At 44.5% G+C, this 6,652-nt stretch overlaps 1 long non-coding RNA gene across 1 annotated transcript in view; it reads right to left on the reverse strand.

The window, feature by feature from the left end:
- LOC308584506 overlaps window positions 1-6,363 on the reverse strand; it is a 33,629-nt gene extending 27,266 nt beyond the window's left edge. The window contains exons 1-2 of the long non-coding RNA XR_014006855.1: window positions 6,228-6,363; window positions 5,498-5,557 (exon numbers count right to left, since the gene is read on the reverse strand). This is a non-coding gene — a long non-coding RNA (uncharacterized lncRNA). The remainder of the gene's footprint in view (window positions 1-5,497; window positions 5,558-6,227) is intronic.
- Between the last annotated feature and the right edge of the window lie 289 nt (window positions 6,364-6,652).

Here is a 6,652-nt window from a genome sequence, read left to right on the forward strand (position 1 = left end):
GGTCATTGAACACATGGTTTGGCACACTGGGCAACATCCTTGGTAGCGGCTCTTCTGAGCATGGTTGCCATCACATTAGCCACCCAGAAATCCTGGGAAGTGACAGCAAGGTGGAATGTTTCCATTTTCAGCTCACGCCCAGTAAGGGATATTTTGAAATAGTCCCTTACTTCAATTCCTGGATGCGCCAGTACAGTGGTACCTCGGGTTAAGAACTTAATTCGTTCTGGAGGTCCATTCTTAACCTGAAACTGTTCTTAACCTGAAGCAGCACTTTAGCTAATGGGGCCTCCTGCTGCTGCCGCGCCGCCGGAGCCCGATTTCTGGTCTTATCCTGAAGCAAAGTTCTTAACCTGAAGCATTATTTCTGGGTTAGCAGAGTGTGTAACCTGAAGCGTCTGTAACCTGAGGTACCACTGTATACAGAGTGTGTAGAGAAATTCATAAGAGGAGGGAAAATAACATCTGTATTTCAGACAAACTGGCAGGGTTTCAAATGAAGGCTTCAGGAAAACCTTATCCAGCCTTCCTGCAAGTTATTCGTGCTCCCAGTGCTGGAATTCTAATGTTTGATCTTTGAGAGCTGAGAGCAATACTAGATGCGACAATGGCAAAATATGGCGAGGGCAGCTGATTGAAAGATCGCAAAGGTCACACAGGGGAGCACTCCCTGCCTGCCCACCACAAAATCCAATGGGTCCTCCTTGCAGCCAAGTTTGCTCCTGTTATCAGAACCCTGCTGAGGGGAAGGTGACATTGGAGGGCAGGGTATGGGGAGGGGTTCTTTCTACAGTTCCTTGTAGGGGGGGAAATGAGTAAAAATACATGCGGAGCTCTGTGTTTTTAGCCCTATATAAGCTGAAAAGTCCATTAAGGTATGCCAGAGAGTGTCAGGTTTCCACCCATTCTGCGAGCAATTCTTCAGAAACTACAGTGCAGAGCCTTTACATTGGTGGCCCTGTCAGTGTTCCACACTACAGCATAAACTGCTGTGCCTGATGGGCATTTAGTGCTGTGACTTGTCAAGATTTGCTTTTGCATCTTAATATAGTGGAAGGTTTATTGATTTGTCATGTGTTACGATTTGTTATGAGATTTATTAGCTGCACTGCGTTTCTGAAATGAATCAATCAGGATGTATTAGTAAGCAGGCCATAATACAAATGAGTCAGGGTATTCAGATAAATTGAGTGTGACTCCAGCTGTTTAGCATTTCTCTATTCTTTTAAGAGGCTGCTTCTGTGCTGGGAATCCATGCCTGATTTTGTTTTTTCCAACATCTGTACGTGTAACAAAAGAGATGGACACACAGTTGTGAAAAAATTTGAAAAAATCCCTTCGAGTAGCACCTTATGAGACCAACTAAGTTTGTTATTGGTATGAGCTTTCGTGTGCATGCACACTTCTTCAGATACCAGTTGTGACAAGTAATGATCTATGTGTGGTTTTTCATCATAAAAGTACTTTTAAAATGACTTTTGAGCTAATGGCTGAGATAAGAAAACAAGATTCCTTATCTCCAAATAGGATACTGAAGCCAGAACAGGCATTTCAAACCAACCAGAAGTAGTCTAAACAGTGCTACATGGGATGCTGCCGCCTACCAAATCAGACCACTAATTCATCTAACTCAGTATTGTCTCACACCAAGGATGGCGAACTTCCAGATGCTACTGAACTACAACTCCCATCATTCTGACCATTAGCAGTGCAGCCTGGAGTTGATGTGTATTGGAATCCAGCAACCCAGGTCTGCACTCTCTAGGGTACAGGGATCTCTCTCAGCACTACCTGAAAATGCCAGGGATTGAACCTGCATGCACAATATGAGTTCCACCACTGAGCTATGTGGCCCTTCCCATGTGCCTGTCAAGATCCCACCCAACCGAGATCCCAGGAAGACCTTTTTGAAAGAAAAGGGTTAGGAAGATTGCAGAAAACCCCCTACAGCTGAGGACCTGGAGGAACCCACAATTGTTCCCAAGACCGCCTGAAATGCCCTGTGTGGCGTTTGCCTCCTAGGTGGATCATAAGGAAAGGGTTAAATGAGTGTGAAGTGATTGGCCAGTGGGAACCCAAGGGGAGGAGTTAGAGTTGGAGTTGTTGGGAAGTCAGTTGGGAGTCGGAGAAGGAAGAGGGAGGATATGTCTGTGGGTTGGTCAAGTTGTGTTGTGAGAGAGTGAGAGAAACTGTTAGGAGTCAGATAGACAGTTGGGATAATCAGTTTGAAGTTATTAGGAAGGTATAGGCCGGTATAGAAACTAAGGATAAGAAACTGACAAGAAAAACTAACTGAAACCATAAACTTGTTCATGCTTATAAAATAAACTTGATTATTTGTTTTAATGTCAGCAACTGTCTGGACCCAGTGTGTACCTGAGAGAAACGGGTTGGTGGCAGCGGGGAAGTGATGATAGTGGTGGCACAGGGATCAATAGACCGTCAAACGTCTGGGGACCCTGTGTGATCGCCACACCCTGTCTAATGCACACCTTGCATGGACCCTACCCATAACCCTCCAACTCAAGCCCTCCTCAAAGCTGTATCTGCACCAACCACAAGAAAGAAATCATTTTGCTTGCCACCATTCCTCAACATTTTTAGCGTCCCCCTCCAGTGATAATCTTACCTTTGCATTCTGCACCATGGCCACCCACAGCACATTTTAAGGGCAAGTTTATTTTGACGGAGTTGTTGTTCCATTAGGTGTTGCTGTTCATCATTCATACAGCACTTGTAAAGTGCAGAGCACTCTATTATCAACACCAGGTAAGTGCCTTTTTCTGTACTTCTCTAGTACAGAGGCTGGAGGGAGGGTCACGGTGCATTTTGCTCCCATTTGACTGACCTTAAGGGAATGCTGAGCACTCTTTTGAGGAACAACTAGTGAGCTTGTGATGACTTAGCAGAAGTCAAGAAGGAGTTAGCTGTGCCTTTTAAATGGCCAGGTAGATCGCACGCCATCTCACGTCCCCAAAGCATTTGGTCTCGATATGCTTCTGTTTGCAAGTGTCCCTCTTTCCCTCTGATCCATTTGTACATCTGCAGATCGTCTGTCGGTCTCACCTTCCAGTTCTAGAGCTGCTTAAATAGATCATGTTGAGCTGCTGTTCTAACAGCAGTTCCCTAAAGCCCTGCTAAACAGATGAGCCACAGGACACTTGCAAACACATTGCATCACAATGCCCTGAACTTTTTCCCCCATAATGCACAGGTGTACCAGAGCTAATAACTGAAACAGAAACAAATAAATGCACGGTTCTGGGCAGTCCAGCACCCATTCACACCCAGTTTTAGAAGTAGTTGTTGTTTCAATGCAAATTACACTTGAGTGGTGACTCACAATTGGGGTAAACTGCACAGGGGAACACGTAAATGGTGACTTTGTGCTTACAACCAGACAACACTTATGCAGAGGCACTGATTGTCAAAACCAGTTGCCTCAATTTGTGGACACACAGCTACTGTGATTTGTGCCTGGGAAAGGATTTTTTTAAAAATCATCAATGGATAGTCCAGCAGCATATGTGTCAAAAGACTGCTCTTCATTCAAGAACCTCATTCTATTCTTTTTAAGGAAATGCTATTGAGTTGTGGCCAGACTTAGTTGGCATTTAAAGTAGACCCATTGAAGTCATGGGGGCTTAAGTTATACTGTAACTAAAAAATCCCTTCATTTCCACGGATCTAATCTAAGCATGACTTGATCTAGATCTAGCTCCTTCGAAATACACCTAAAAACACAAAATTCCACAGCTGAATTCGAAATTCCTTACATCAGCCAACCAATAATGTTCCCCATCCTGGGCATTTTTGCCTGGCTGGAATGTGTCCTTGACCTCTGGTAATTCTTCTTCCTTGTCTGGATGGGGCACAGAGAGGGGTGTGCGAGTGTGTGTAGAACAGCGGTCGGCAACCTAAGGCCCATGGGCCACAAGCAGCCCATGGGGGTCATTTAACCTGCCCATGGGCCCCTGCTGCCCACTCGGTAACCTCTGCCGCCCACTCGGCGCGGAGCTGAGCGGGGACCACCTTCCGCAAAGCTGGCCGGCTTCCCATTGGCTGCAGGAAACTCCTGCAGCCAATGGGAAGCTGTGCACACCTCCACGCCGGAAGGAGCGCCGGAAATAGCGTTTGTGTGTGTGCATGCGCGGTATCTGCCAACCCCTGGTGTAGAAAGTAACCTATGTACAAAGGTAAAATTCACATCCATTGCTCAGTCTGCTGTTGCCTTTAACCCTGCCCTCCATGGGGATGTGGCCCACAGAAGGTTGCTTCAAAGGGGCAAAATCCCTTAGGCTGAAAAAAAGAGGCTAAATCTCTTCCTCTCTCAGATACATGTCCTTGCTATAATAGTCCAGGTAGCAAACATTAGTGCCTTGCTGACCAACCTGGCTGAAATGTAGTGGTGGGGGGCACAGAGGTGGTTGCCCCAGGCCCAAATTTGCTAGGGGGGCAAAATTTCAACATCCGGTGCTGCCTCTGTACAGCTGTTCACTTCCATTGCTGGGCTCCATTGAAAACAGCTTTTCCATGTGAACCAGGAAGTGACCTCTGCAGACAATGGAATAACTTTTCTTTTCTTATCAGCAGCCATCTCCTGGGTGTCTGTCTCAGATGCTGTTAGGCAGTTGAATGTGCATGTGTACTCAGTCCGTTTCCCTCCCTCCCACCCACCCCTCCATTCAGCCCCGGGTGCTGGCAACAAACGCTATGCCACTGCTGAAATGCATGGCCTTCTGTCATTTCCTTATTTAACATCTCTTTTACTTAAGAGAACAAACTACCTCCAGGGCCTTAAAAAAATGTCTAGTGTCTATTGTGTATAGAGGACTGAACTATGGGAAGGCAATGAAAGAAGTGTTATCTTAAAAGCTACGGACCAAGTAGCTGTTTAAATCTATTCAGGTGTCTGTTTAAAGTTTGTTTTAAATGTGCTTTCTATACAGCAAAAAAAGTTCTTTCCACACAGTTTATTTCCCTGACAAAAGAACTGTGTTTTTTTAAGCCAGAAATGCCACGCTGATCTCTGGAGCAACGTAGCTTTTTCTCTTTCAGTTGTGGTTGCTTCTTAGCACTGTAATTAAGTTTGAATAATGCTGCCAAAGTAAAATCATGCATTTTGCACAATTACTGTATGGCATGTAAGGGGGAAAATATGATGTGAGCTTTGTTAAACTTATAATACACTTGGCAATCACTTAACTTAATCAGCTCTTTTCTCCTTCAGGAAGGAAAGAAAACCCTGCAAGGTTGTTAAAGATTACTCCTTCAATTGCTCCAGAGTCAAATGCTATTCCTCAAGGCCTAAATGAACATGAGCTGGCCCAATACTGGCCATTCCATTGTTTTTAACCAGTTGTATTTATAGGGATATAGAAAGAAGGACACTAGATTGCTAACCAGGAGCTATAGGATTAGTTACTGGTCATGCTTCTAACATCCTTCCTGTCATGTGGGACACTTCACATGATACAGCCTCAAAAACATTACTTACCCTTTCCCAACAAAGGTGGACCATGATGAGATTTGGGACCTCCTTTCTGAGTATCCGCATCTGCAGTGCACATTTTAAAACATATATTTGTTACTGTTTTTGTGTGGCTAATACAGGGGCACACAATAATTGTAAGTTATGAAGCAGCCTTGGCATGAACGATGTGTCTTGCCTGGTATTTTGATTCTGTAGTCTTTGGACTCCGCAGATCGTGCTGATGAAAAGATGTGTCATTAATATTACCGTGGGCGCAAATACTTAGGACTGCCCCAGTATAAACTGAATTCTAGGTCCTTTGGGTTTATGCACTAGACCAGAGGTCAGGTGGCCCTGTAGATGTTGCTGGGTTGCAGCACCCATGTTTTCTGGGCATAGACCATGCCAAATGGGACTGATGGGTTCTGGAGTTCACTGGGAGGGCCAAGGCTGACCATCCCTGCACTAGACTAAAACCTCCTATTTTTCACTGTCATTAGTGATGCTTAATTTTTATTGATTGTTTGATTGATTGAATTTATATACCACCCTATACCCAGAGGTCTCAGGGTGGTACAGAACAAAAGCAAAATATAAAACCACCATATAGTCAAAATAAAAACAACAACCCAATAACACCCCACCCCCCAAAAGAGAACCACATTTTAAAAGGGTATAGGATGTCAGTGTTTCCTAAGACTGTCGGGAGCATTATCTGCAGAGAATGCAGATGCTGCTGAGAAAGTCTACTTACATCTCCATCCACTTTCTCTCTCACTTGCTGTATGATCAAACCAAAGGAGATGGCTATGCCTCTAGAGCCCTAGTGACCAAGGAGCCAGCAGAGGGAGGTGTCACAATGAAGGGCGTGTCACAAGGACCTCCGCAACCTAGCAACCACCAGCACTCAACTGACACTACTCTCAGCTGATACTACCAAGTTTGCTTATATAAAAGAATAAATTTCATTTTACATACTTGCAAAAAGCTGAACATGGATTCTTTTATATTCAAGTAGTCCCATCCTTCTTTTCGGTGTCGTCCTATATTGCTGAACACTGGAAAACCAGAAGTCACCCCTTGTGTGTTTATTCATTTAATTACCCTCCTTCACTAGCAGGTCCCAGGGCAGGTTACAACCATATAAAATTATTACTGTTGTTGTTATTAATTAAATTT

The sequence above is a fragment of the Podarcis bocagei genome (assembly GCF_964188305.1).
Source record: "Podarcis bocagei genome assembly, chromosome: 3".
Classification (NCBI taxonomy): Eukaryota; Metazoa; Chordata; class Lepidosauria; order Squamata; family Lacertidae; genus Podarcis; species Podarcis bocagei.